Below are 14264 nucleotides of genomic sequence, written 5' to 3' on the forward strand. Positions count from 1 at the left end.
CTCAACCCTGGGGACAATCCACAGATTGCTAACCATCACCTAATTTATTACCGACCCCCACCATGTCTGCCTTCTGGGGACCCATCCTCCAGTCCTTACGCTTTCTGCTGTGTGTTGGATAAGAGGCAGAATGTTGTAGTGTTCAGGAGCACAGACACAAGGATACTGTGTAGCCTTGTGGTTTCAGTTTCTCTTCTACAGTTTCATAAAGCAGACCATGTTGCCATATGTAAAACAACCAGAATTGTCTCTAGTATGCATGACGACTACTCCAGAATCAGCAGCCTTGACTAACTTGCCATTTATGCCTCCACTGAAATCAAATCCAAAGTTTTAAACACACAGTCCCCCTTGAACTTAATGTTCTGGTGAGGAGATTTCTCTCCTGAAGCAAGAGGATATTGAGTTAGGATCTCAGACTAATTAAAAACCAAACATTTAGCCGGGCGGTGGTGGCGCACGCCTTTAATCCTAGCATTTGGGAGGCAGAGACAGGTGGATTTCTGAGTTTGAGGCCAGCCTGGTCTACAAAGTGAGTTCCAGGTCAGCCAGGACAATACAGAGAAACCCTGTCTCAAAAAACCAAAAAAAAAAAAAAAAAAAAAAACCAAACATTTGAACATTTGCCTTTATAAACAAACAAGCTAGTCATGGGGACGAACACCTGCAAGTCCAGCACTTGGGAGACAGAGGTAGGTGGGTCTCTGTAGGTTCCAGGTCAACCTGGTCTACATAGCAAATTCTGAGAAAGCTAGACCTTCATAGAGAGACCCTGTCTGAAAAGAGAAGGGAGGAGGGGGAGGAAAGGAAGAGAGGAGGAGGGGGAGGAGAAGGAGGAGAGGAGGGGGGGATGAGGAGGAAGAGGAAGAAGAAGAAGAAGAGAGAGGCAAGATATGCAGAGTCAGCTAGGTACATTCAAGATGCCAGAAGAGAAGCACACATTCCTCCCAGAAGTCACTGCTCCATGTTAATTAAGTTCGTTTTAAGTCTAGTGTGACCCTGTTTGTGCATTTTATTTTTAAATACACCTGGAGACTGGGCACATGAAAAAGTCCTACTCATCTTGCTCCTGTTTCCCATTAGTTAGAAGAGCAAGCAGGAATCAAAATTATTTTGCAAAGGAAAGTCTGTATTAAAAACCATGGGACAATTACTTTGACTCTCAGGTTCTGGCAAGGTAGAGCTCATTCAATACCATGTCTGACTTCGATGAAGCAAGCAGAACAGTTGAAGGGACTATGTGTCTTCCCCCACCCCCACCCCCCATAGCACTCAGTGGACAATACAGATCCTTCCTCAGAAATGGGCTACCAGAAATCCAAAGGATGTGTATATGGAAAACACTCGAAAATGAACTGAATGGGAAGGGTTCTATGGTATGATCCAGGGCTTAATCAAATCAAACCAAGGCTGCTAAAATGAAAATACTGGATAAAATCAGTTAAATTGAGGTCTCTAAAAATAAATCACAGTAAGAGCTAAGCTTATTTTGTGAAGAAGTTGCAACCCTGGAAATTTAAAAAGGATTTTTTTTGACAAAACATGCAAGAATCTTTTTTACTATAGGAAAGAAGAGAGGCTTCCTTGTGTTTCAAGTGAATTATTAGGTGGACCGGGGCCTTGGAGTCATATTTCCTAGTGATGGGTCAGCACTGCTAGCCTTTCTTCTTCCATTCAGTCACACAGCTGCAAGGCCTGGCAGGACTGGCTGTCACCAGCAGCCTCACACTTAGCCAGTGGTTCAGGGCCTCCTGGAGGGATGAGTGTGGTCAGGAGACACAAGTCTGTGTGCTCTCTTGTTTATTGGTTGAGGAAAACATTACTATAGGATGTTTTTGAATGCAAAGCTTACAGCAAGTGTGTGTTCATTCTTTTAAAACACACACACACACACACACACACAAAACCCTGCAATTATTTGGACTTATATCTGTGGATTGTGGATGAAGCTTCTCATAGCAACATGAAGATGGAAGGAGCTGCTTTCCTCCAATGGCCATCCCATCACGTGTTCTCTGTTCTGAAAGATTATTCTCTTCTTCTCAAAATGGTACCATCATGAAAAGGCAATCTCTATTTACATTTTTATACCGGGTTTCCTTTATTGCTCAAGAAATTGTGTGTGCCCAGGTATTTAGTAGCTACGTTACATATATATTCAACAAAACACAAGAAGTCACAAATTGTGTAGCCATAATTTGGAAGAGTATGTTAAAACTAAAATAAATAAATACATAAAACTTTTTCCAGGAAAAAGCCCTATGCAGAGTATCAGGATGGGCTGCTTCATTCAGAATCTGTTGCCATGGTAACCGACCTGGGAGCCTTGTGGGTGCTGTATGGGAGGCATGCGTGGCAATTATATGAGCTGAAGTGCTGTTGAATAACCCCAGGAAGGCAGGACTACCACAGTGCAATTTCTCAAAAACCACTATTTTAAAATTCATACATTATAATGTCCTCTCCTTTTATATGGAAATCCGCCATTTAGGTATTTTTCACATATAAATCTGATAAGACTGACATACCGGGAAGTCAAACTTCCTAAGTTCTAAGCATCAGAAGTGTGTCAAGCGATCTGTGTTACACACTGGTGAGTTTATTTTTGTGATTGTATGGGGTTGAATGAGCAATGAACCAACTGAAATCCTTACTATTTCTCATAATTATCCATGTGCAACTGAGGCCTTTTATTTAACGTGCAAGGAAAACACAGTAAGCATAAAAGTCTAAGTAAACAACTGATTTGGCATTATAAGCCAATGTCACTTTTTAAAGTAAATTAGCAAGCTAGTAAGCCAGGCACAGTAATCTCAGTCAGGAGGATCAGGAGTTCAAGGCTGGAGGCCTGTCTGGGCTACAGCAGGTCATGTCTCAAAGAAAACAAATAAAAGAAACAAAACAAAACAAAACAAAACACCAGCTACATTCAAGAGTAAAGCTTAATCATATTTCCCAACAGAAAACTCTATTTCAGATGAGGAATTTTCATGTAAAATTTCTAATCACTTTCCAATTTTAACGTTTCCTGTGGTCACGTGTCAATCTCAATCCCACATGTATAGGAATAGATCAATACTTGGCACACAGGAAGTTTGTTTTTGATGATGAGTGGTCCATTCAACAGATGGACATTTGAATAAAGAAATGGTGCAGACCTTGGCCATGCTCCTTTCCCCTCCAAGTCTCCATTTTCCCAATGTGAGGATGTTTCCAGCTCAAAAAGTTTACCATTCTAGAATTCACAAGACAAAAGTGTATATGCATTGGTCACTCCCACTCTGACATTGGCTCAAGAAAATGGCTCCTTAGTATCAGCCAGATCCAAGCACCACTCTGGGGATTTAACTTAGAGTACCAGTTGTATTGTTTGGAAGGCATGCTTCCCCATTTCACAAGTAAAAAGGCAGACAGTGGAGGTGAGAGCATCGCCACATACAGAGGGACGGTGTGTTGCTTCCTGCTGCCCAAACGTCTCCAAGCGCTGTAAGCAATCATTCTATAGGTGAATTAATTTCTGTGATGATAGGGAAAAAAAATTGGTAAGAGGCTAGGGAGGCAGCAAAGTGTTTGCCACACAATAGTGAGGATCAGATTTCAATCAGAGAACTAGACAGAGACAAGAAGGTTCTGGGCTTTGCTCGCAAGCTGCATAGCTCAACCGGGAAGCTCTGGGTAGGTAAGAGATCATGTCTCCAAAAATGTGAGGACAGTACCTAAAAGAAGGAATGACACGAGAGTCATTCTCTGGCCTCTGGTCTCTGGCCTCCACACTCACATGCACATACACGCAGAAGCACACACAAACACATGTGGACCCCCCTACCCTGCACGCACGCTCGTACACACACACACACAAAATATGAAGTATGATTACATAACAAGTTGAAATGCTGAGAGCTCTGATTCTTTTAAATTATTAGAGGACTGCGAAATCAGAGTAACAAAAGACTAAATTGAACTGACCTAAGCAGTGGCTTCCAGCATCCTCTAAAGGCAATGGAAAGCAGCACTACGAGAGTACCCATTTCGAGGACATCAGTGAAAATGGGACTTGGGCATCTGCTTACTTTCCATCAGAATCCATTTGTGCCTAGCCTTATTCAACTGATTAATTGTGGCTCTAGGTCTGATCAATTGGATTCTGTACAAAATTAAATGCCAGTTAAAAATAATCTTTTTCGTGAGCACTTAAAAAGACAGCTATGACTTAGTGCAGGCTCTCTTCATTAACCCCGAGTGGTTTCCCGGCTACTCTGAAAGCTTTCTCTCCCTGCACTTGAAGATGGGCTGATAATGATGTTCCCATTCAGGTATCCACATTTATTTATGAAAAGTCCACGCTGGACACGCGCTCCCTCCATTACGGCAATGTTCTTCTGCTCAGTACTTTTATATGCTTTTGAGTGAAAAGCTCCTGACCCTTTCCTGTCCAATACATAAAAGATGCCCTCTACCCCTGCCCCTGCTTTCTAACTCAATGAATGCAATTCTGCCTCTTTATCTTGCAGGGTTGTTTCTTTTTCTGCCTGAAGTCCTAATGTTAGACCCCATATTGGTTTTTGTTGAGTGAAAAAGTGGTCTGATGACAGATTTCATTTCCCAGAATTTATTACCTATTGTGTATATTGCAGTTCTCTCACAGTGACCCCATCTGCATTTGGGTTGAATGCAAGTTCCACCCTGACCCAATTTAATAAAAAAATAATGAGTCCACTCAAAGCTCATAGCTGTGTCAGCACTCTGAAAAGAGTCTCTAAGCCATGCAAATGGGATGTTTTCTTGCTTTGTGGAATACAGAGGTTTGACATACATCCACTGCTGGATGAAATCAGCTTCTCTCTGCTTTGAGAATCTAATAAAAGCTATAGACTCTCTTCCTCCCTCAAAAACAAAAACAAAATGCACGTGGCCGGATAATTTATTGAAATGTTAATTGGTGAGTTGCTTCATGCTCTATTTTCCCTTCCCTCCTGCTTCAAGAATGTGGTCAAATCTCTTGAGATGTAAATGGTGCCCCCGAGGTTAGGAGGAATACAACCTGCCAATCTAATTATAGGAGTCCCCACCATCACCTCAAAGGCTCAGGAGCCTTTGTGTTGCCTGGATGAGGTCTGGAGGTCAAGTTTGACTGATGAACAGTATACTTAGTAGTATGATTTGGGACATAAATGGTTGTGGGTAAAAGTCTACATCCTGGTGATAGTTCTATAGATAGCTCTGTATACACATTTTTGTAATGTTTCTAGTTTACTTGTGATCAGGGTATCCCAACCATCCAACCTCTCTCCCTAAAGTCAATAGTTGCTCTAATATGGAGTGACTAAGTGTTGTGTTCTAGCAAGGAATTCAGTATTTTCCATGGAGTAAGGCCTAAATGTTAACTAACTTTCTTCAGCTCACATCTGCTGTTAGTAAAGTCAGGGTAACCTATATTGTTGCCACAAAAACCAACCAACCAACCAAACAAACAAACACTGTAAACTATCAGTCAGGACTGAATTTTGTTGACTTCATCTGCCTGAGCCTGGATACACAGCAGGAATTGGTAAGTGACCATATTGTGATGGTTAAACCATACTGTTCTGTTGTGAAGACATTGCTCTCCTGGGAAGAAAACAAGGCCGTAGGACCGGGAAGATGGCTTACAACTTGTGAGCTCTTACCTTTACACTAGCATAGTATTTTGAACATGTTCTAACTTAATATTTTGCTGATTATTATTATTATCATTATTTCATGAATACATCCTCTCATGTGCCTGTTTTTTTTCCAAGCCAGTCTGAGCACATCCCACTGAACTACATGACACCTCAGTATCCAGCCTGGGAGGAAAAAGAAGAACGAGGGACTCCAGGGGGCGCTGACCATACTGTCCTACAAAGAAAGGTCTCCCTGCCACTCTACTTGAGCTTGCCAAGCTCCAGGTATGCCCAGAATAAAATATGGCTATAATAAGAGTGATTATATTGGTTGGAAATGAGGTATTATGTTACCTTTGTAAAGGAATAGGGGTGGTGAGATCAAGTGCTGCTGTATTTTTAAATACCTTTTACCCCAACCATTAATATTTTTGTAATTTTTCTAAAGTACATCCTTTAATTTTTCTGCTATAACAGATAATTTAAAATGTAGCAGTACTCCTAAAGGTAACAGATACCTAGCTGTAAATTGAGCCGAGAATCAGTTTATATAATTCATATGGAATTTAATTTAGAATTCAATATTGAGAAAAATAACTTATCCCTGACAATAAGCACAAAATGTCTTACCTTCTCCTCGTTTATATAAATTGAAATCATTATAAGCCAAGATTGGCAACATAAAATATCTTCAGAGCTGGAGTAGAAACCTCTTACACCAATCATTGAAATTAGCTCTCAGGAAAAAAACAAGGAGAGAATCCAGATCCTTTCAATCTACTGTGGATGCATCTATTGAAGAAGAAAGGTCAACTATTAACAAAATAGACTTGAGAGGAGGCTTTAAAAGAAAAGTGTTGACATTTAAGAGAGAACAACCTTTAGTTTCAAGAAAGAATACTATGCATTCAGGACTGATTTGAATTTTAAAATAATTCTCTCCAATGCACTGAAGCTGCTTTGATCCTGCCTGGGCAAGAATATTTTGCTGACTAATAATTACAGACTATGGGAGGTGCTTAAGGCATGGTTTGCTACAAAATAGGCACAGTCTTTGCTCACTAGCCCTTAGCTGCTGCCTGTATTTATGATCACAATCTAACAGACTATCTATGCTTTGTTATGTTTTATTGATCATTACTAATGTGAACATACTCACAGTTATGTTGTCGAGGTGATTAGAATCTATCTGCTAGTCTAGGCCATATGTTATTATTCAGTGAGCTCAGAAAACCACCAAGTTGGTGCTCTCAACTGTGTAACCAAGGCCCATTTCTAGGAAAGGAAGTAAATAAAGCCATGGATATGGCGAAAGCCAGCCACAGCTACTCTTTCTGAAGACACGGCAATTTATATTTATATTTATATTCCAAATGTGTTGCTCTAAAATAAAAACAAAATTTATAACAAATAATGATAGAAGAAGAATTTATAGTCTACCTTCAGTTTGTTAGACCAAGTGAATAATAACAGAACTAGACCATAGGATAGCTTTGAGCACATAGCAGACAGGGACACACACACACAAATATATATATAAATGTATATTTGAGGCAAGGTATCATTATGTAACCCTACGTAGCTTGGAACTTGCTATGGAAATCAGGCTAGCCTTTAGCTCGAAGAGACTTGTCTGCCTTTACTTCCCTAGTAATAGGATTAAAGGCATACACCACCACTCCTGAAGAGAAATGTTTATTCTAAGAAATATTTTGGCTTTAAAAAAAGAGACTATATAACGTTTAGAGTAGACAAGAACAGTTATTTATCTTTACATCTACATTTTATTTCATTGATGGATGTGTGAGTGTGTGTGTGTGAGAGAGAGAGAAAGAGAGAGAGAGAGAGAGAGAGAGAGAGAGAGAGAGAGAGAGAGAGAGAGAGAGAGAGAGTTCATGGCAGCCAGAAAACAATTTAAGGAGCTGACTCTCAGCTTCTATCACATCGATCCCTGGGATCAAACTCAAGCTATCAGGTTTAGCGCCTAGTTCCCTACTTATTGAGATGTCCCCAGCTAATATATTTGATTATATCTCAAATCACAAAGAAACATAACAGTAAAGTCCCCAAAGGACAGATTATGTAAGGCTGCGGCTGCGTTAGTGAGACACCCGAAGTCTTGGCCTGCGAGGAGTTTCTCCCCAGTTGCTGGTCGTTTAGGAAGGATTGAGAGTTGCCCTTGCGCCGGGCGATGGTGGCTCATGCACACCTTTAATTCCAGCACTCGGGAGGCAGAGGCAGGCGGATTTCTGAGATCAAGGCCAGCCTGGTCTACAAAGTAAGTTCCAGGACAGCCAGGGCTACACAGAGAAACCCTGTCTCGAAAAACCAAAAAAAAAAAAAAAAAAAAAAAAAAAGTTGCCCTTGCTAGAGAACACACGTCACTGAGTTTCCTCCCTTCCTCCCTCCCTCTCTCCCTCCCTTCCATCCTTTCTTCCTCCCCCTCTTCCTCCTCCCTCTCCTACCCCCCTCTCTCGCTTTCTCTGTCTCTCTTTCCTCCCCCCTGCCCCCCAGCATTTTCTACCACCATCATGTATTCTAACCCTCTGGATCCTCTAGCCCAATTCAAAGCTCACTTCTATAACCTGTCTTAGTCCTGGTGTTTTATCACAACAGTATTAAAGTAAGCAATGTTAGCAATGTAAACATACTGTACTATGTTTTCTCTTCACATTCCAAGTTAATAACAAATATTCCAACTATTTGGAAACACAAAGCACACAAAACACAAAGCACAAAGCACGGTAACTAAGCTACCCAGCTTAGTTACCATGAAAGCAAAAGGAAAATGTAGAAGCCCTTACCAAGTGTTTAGAGTCACTCACAAAGGCTTCAGCCAAAATTCTGTAGCGGTAAAAAGCATAGATGTCACATGGTTCACATAGAAAACTGAAATTATCAGACTCAAGCATAGAGGCAGAAAAGACACACAGAAAATAAAAAAACTGAAAGCAGGATGGACCGAATGCTAAAAGTAAAGCCAGAATTTTTCAGGACAATAATTTTTAATGTATATTTTTGCCTTTGACACTTTCCTGCAAATATAATGAACTTTAGTCACCTTTGCAAGTGTTTTGTGGCAATCCAAGGGCCACAATATCACAACCTGCACCAGATGTCATGCAAGACATTGATTGGGGAGGCATGTATGCAAAAGACTGCTTCTGAGCCTAGATGGGAAAGAGAGAGGCCATGATGGTGAAGGCTTAATGCGGGTTTCGGCGCATGCTCAAGGGGAAAATAGCCAAGGCACCGGCGGAAACGGGTAGCCTTGGCTGCTAGTGATGGTGGACACCAGTGCTGGAGAATTTATCTAACCCATCGAATAAAAGACTAAGTTATTTCTCACTTTAGTTTAACTCTTTAATTTCATGATTTTGTTTTTGTTAAAAGTATGCCCATGTTAATTACAATGGTAAATAATAAATAAAAGCAATTTTTGCAATAAATAATCAACCCCATACTGCCTTTCAAAATTACCTTATTTTCAACTATGGGTTGTCATAGACCTTTTGACTTCTGACAGGTCATTTTTAGAAGGTATTTGTCTTTTCTCTGGGTTCGTTTTAGGTTCTCACCCAATTGCTTTACCTCTTTAATTTGACTTTTGTGTCACTGCAGCTGTGAAGTCTATGAAGTCAATGGAGACAATCATAACAACTATTCCTAAAAACCTTAGGGTTGATTTCCCACGCGTCATCCCATCCCATACTGATACAGTGGGAATCAGGCCCCTTCTTGGAGTTCTTGCTCTCATTAATGATAATTAATAATAATAATATAATAACTTCTAACAGACTCAAGGTGTAGTACAAATACAATTTTACTAAAAGAATAAAACAAACTAAACAAAGGTAGTAATAAAAACATGGCAGCTTCCTAAAGGAGGAGACTTGAGAAGAACGGGAACTCGCCTCAGATGGCATGGGCCAGACACACGAACGATAAGCCATATAGCAGGGAAAGAGGCTTCAGAAAACAGGTAAAGAAGCCGGGAATAGTGGGGAAACCCAAAGTGTTAAGGATGGCAAGATTAGAGAAGAGAGAGTAAGAAGAGAAGGAGAAGTTACATTTTCCTTAGTTACCTGGAAAGCTGATGTACTAGCAGCAAGCACTCTGGGAATTAAAAGTGCGTCATCCCACTGAGGGCCTGAGCATTTCACTATTGCTTTAGAATGGCTTAGGGTGACCCTGCTATCCACCAGAAGCTAGGTTGGCCAAATGAGTGACCTTGCTCAACTGGTGAGGACAAAGGTTCTTTCTCATGACCAGAAGAGTTCAGGAGTTTTATTTCAGGTTTTTTTTTTTTTTAAAACTCTAACAGTATCTTAATTTGATTTTTAAAAATTCCTTTACATAGAGAAAGCAAAGAAAATTCTTATTATTTATTTAAATGCTATACCAACTAATGTCCATACTTTTATTTAAATCTCTCTGTACATTATTGTTTTATGATATGCATAAGTTTTAAATGAGTCTTAAATAATTTGATTTTAATATTTTGTAAGATTTGTTTTCGAATTTTTGAAATATTAAAAATAGCAGACAGGATGCATGTTACTAAAAAAAAAAAAAAATCTCCTGTTGCAGCCTAAGTGGATACTCTGAAGAGAACCCTGGAAGACCAAAGTCCCTTCAGAAGGAAGGACAGTAGGGATGCTCAGGAGCAGACAAGTAGAGACAAGAAAGCCAGTGATGCTAACCCCGAGGGAAGCTGAGGCAGGGCAGTCTTAAATTCAAGGCCATCTGGACTCAAAGCAAGTCCCAGTCTCAATAAACTAACAGTAGCAGTGAGAACAAGCAATTACTAAGGCTGGAACTGTAGAAACTTCTGCTCCCAAACAAGCTGACCATATGAACACACTCCATTCTACACACGTACACACACACACACACCTACACACACCTACACACACATACATGCCCCACATACACATATACACACATACACATATACACACACACTCACACACGTATATACACACAGGCACACATACACACACATGGACACGAACACAGACAGACAGACACACACACACATGGACACACATGCATACATATATACACACAAATGCACAAAAATGTTCTCAGACATACACATGGACACACATACACATACATTTACACATACACCCAAAATAAGCACACAAAACCAATAACCTCTGTATTGACACACTGACGAGGAAGTCAGAGCAGTGTCTTTTTCACAGCAGCCCTGCAAGTCCTGAAAATACCTGGAAATAAACCTAACCAAAGAAGCTAAAGATCTCTGCAATGAGCACACACAACACACATGGTGGGGAGGGGGAGAGAGATAGAGGGAGGGAAGGAGGGAAGGAAAAGAAAGAAAAGAAATTGGGGGAGACACCAGAAGATGGAAAGGCCGCCCATACTCATGAATTAGAATAATTAATATTATGAAAATGATCATGTTACAAAAAAATAATCTACAGATTCAGTGCAATGTCAATGAAAAAAGTCAGGGCCTTTCTTTACAGACAAAAAAGTCATTGTCAAAATTTAGATAGAGGCATAAAAGACCAAGGATATCCAAGGAAATCGTCGCTGTGAGTTAATGGTCAGAGAAACTCTGGAGGCACCAAAAAACACAAAGTATTGCCATCACTCTTGGTCTCCCACTATAGCTAGTGGGTCCGACCTCGGACTGCAGTAGACACATTACACTTTGGTTGCAGGACAAGGAAATATCAATCTTAAACTGAACAGGAAGTTCTCTCACTGTTCTTTAGCCCTCCTAGTGCTGCAAAGTGCGGTGCAGGATTTGGGAATAGAAAACATGTCAGTATTCTTACCTAGCACTCGATCCTGCGTGCTAAAAGACATTTCAGGCAAGATGGGCCCACTGGTGCCATAGTGGCGAGAAAGCTCCTGGAGCTAGCTGACCTCTCCCTTGCTTGGATTTGAAGCTTGCTCCACAGGTGGGTATTAATGGCTGATATTATAAACATGTTCAAAAATCTATGGCTTAAAAAACACCATAGACCCTAGTGGTACTATTGGTATTTGCATTAATCGTCTTTCTGTTGCTGTGATAAAGCACTGACAAGAAGCAACTAAGGGAAGAATATTTACTTGGGCTTAGGGTTACAGTTCTAGTGAGATAAGAGTTCATCATAATGGGAAGGCATGGTAGCAAACAGACCTCGTGGCAGGAGCAGGAAGCAGAGAAATGTCATGTTCAAACACACCCGTGAAGCAGAGAACACACTGGAAGCAGGGTGAGGCTTTAAACTGTTAAAGTCTTCCTCTGCTGATGAACTTCCTCTAACAAGGCTGCTCCTTTCCATGACTTCAGCCACTGGGGACAGAGTCTTGGTTCGAATGCCTGAACCAAGAGGGGCATTCTCATTCAAGCCCCCACAATGCTTTTCTAACTGTCCCATTGTCAACAGCATTATAAATGTGTGTGTTTGTGTTCATAGATCTGTGTTGCTTTCAATCTTGCTCAGAGGTTACAGAGAGCACCAGTAGGCAGAGACACATCACTCAGAGAGCTGAAAATAAGAGACTGAGTACTCAGCCAAAGATGGGAAGTCCATTCCAACTCCTCCCACCAAAGCTCAGGGACCATCCCTGGAGAGGGAGAGAAAAGAGGTCAAAAAATGGGAAGAAGTGCTAAGCCGTGTTCTCGATTGCTGGGCGTGGTGTAACTGCTGAGTGTGCACATGCATTCACCGCAGTCGTGGTTCCCTGAACAAGATCTGTAAAAGATCATGTTAAAGGTCCCAGCCCCAACACGGAGTGGAAAAGCAGTTCCCAGTGCCTTATCCTAGATAGTGAACTAAAGACAGTTGATGGCTAGTAAGGAAACAAGAGCCGCTTTTCTTTAGGAAAGGTGGTAATTGCTAGGTGACTTATGCGCCACATCTAAGTTCATGGTGACACCACTAACTGTGCTCAGTGCATTATGGAGGAAAAAAGATGACATGAAATTATGAAGGAGATGTATGGGAAAGAAAGTTGGAGAGAGAGAGAGTTGGGGGTGTGCACATGACCAACATACAGTGTACAGGTTTGAATATTTGGGGTGGGGTGTATTGTTTCTTTTCTTTCCTCTTCTTTCCTCTTCTTTTCTTTTCTTTTCTTTTCTTTTCTTTTCTTTTCTTTTCTTTTCTTTTCTTTTCTTTCCTTTCCTTTCCTTCCTCCTTCCCTTCCCTTCCCTTTTCTTTTCTTTTCTTTTCCTTTCTTTTCTTTTTGAGACAGGGTTTCTTTGTGCTATCGCCCTGGCTATCCTAGAACTCACTTTATAAATCAGGCTGGCCTCAAACTCAGAGTGATCTACCTATCTCTGCCTCCCAAATGCTGGGATGAAAGGCATGTGTGCCAGCACTCCCAGCCCAGGATTGAAATTTAATTTTAAGGGGAAAAAGAAAAAAAAAAAAAACAAAAAACCTCACACTGAGCAAAATGGCCCTCAAAAAGACAGAAACCCTTTCATCTTACCTGGCTTCTCTTAGAATGAACATCAGGCAAAAGACCACACCCTGTCCACAATCTCAAGTACACTGCAGGGCAGAGCAAGCACACAGAGGCCTGGCTTTCCCTTTCAGCTGTAATAACAAGTTCCACAGATTCTGACTTCAAGAACTCTTGAAGCAAGAGTCAGTTCCCTTCTCTCAGAGGCTTCCTGAAAAACTTCAACTCTCACCCCTTTTCCGCAACAACAGAAAGTTGCGTCTGCCCACACAGGCTGGCTACAGACCTCCAATTTAGAGTAGCACTGCAGTAATGGGGAAGTGCTAAGGGCAGTTAAGGTCACAAATTTTTCTTTGCAAAGTTTGGCTTACAATAAAATGTGGTGCTTTGCTGTCCATGCAGCTGGGGCTGTTGGAGGCCGAGCCATGACCTGTGCACAATAAGGGAGAAGCCACTGGAACGCGCTAGGAGCTTCGTAATGACTTGCATTTGAACAACAGTCGAGGGTCAGTACGTGCATTGGGAAGCCCAACAGTCTGCTAGTGGAGCAGATGTGATAGGAAGTGAGTTCTTTGATAACACCGCAAAGCTATCATATCTCAAGAACAAGAACAGTCTCAAAGTAAATGAGAAAAGATGGCAGAAAGACAGACAGACCACAGACAGACACTAATAAAGTAGTACTGGAATAATGTTTTTATCAAAATGCCTCAATAAGCAACCATGAACATTTAGAAATAGCAGCAAATAAGAAAAGCTGGACATTGTAGTTAGTACATGCCTGTCAGGTGAGTAGGTCATGGACCTATGCTCCTCCTGGGGTACATAATAAGATAATGTCTCAAAAACAAAAAGCAAAAGGACAGCAAGAAGAGGAAACATATAGAAGATGTGAAAGAGAACCGCAGCGAAATTCTGGAACTCAAAAGTGTCAGCCCGTAAAGAAACCTCAGTGGTTGGACTGGAACTACAATAGGAAGGACAAGGAAAGAACCAGGGAGCTTTGAAATAGGTCAGGAGAAATGGCTGAATCTAAGAAACCAACATAAATTGTTTCTAAATTAATTGAGCATTAGGCAAAAGTGAGATAATAACAAGGGATGTAGTATTTTGTGTCATCATTGTTGAATACGAGGAGAAAAATGAATGTAGCCATAAAAGATATTGTGAATATAATGATTCATT

General features: G+C 40.9%; 1 long non-coding RNA gene across 1 annotated transcript; it reads right to left on the bottom strand.

Moving 5' to 3' along the window:
• Window positions 1–3159: 3159 nt before the first annotated feature.
• Window positions 3160–8745, bottom strand: LOC147004039 (uncharacterized). Its single transcript, XR_015047533.1, has 3 exons — window positions 8704–8745; window positions 6273–6434; window positions 3160–3716 (listed from the first exon to the last, which is right to left on the bottom strand). It is a non-coding gene; the product is annotated as an uncharacterized LOC147004039 (long non-coding RNA).
• Between the last annotated feature and the right edge of the window lie 5519 nt (window positions 8746–14264).

Source organism: Mus caroli, unplaced genomic scaffold (genome assembly GCF_978045245.1).
Source record: "Mus caroli unplaced genomic scaffold, Mus_caroli_1 scaffold_7, whole genome shotgun sequence".
NCBI lineage: Eukaryota > Metazoa > Chordata > Mammalia > Rodentia > Muridae > Mus > Mus caroli.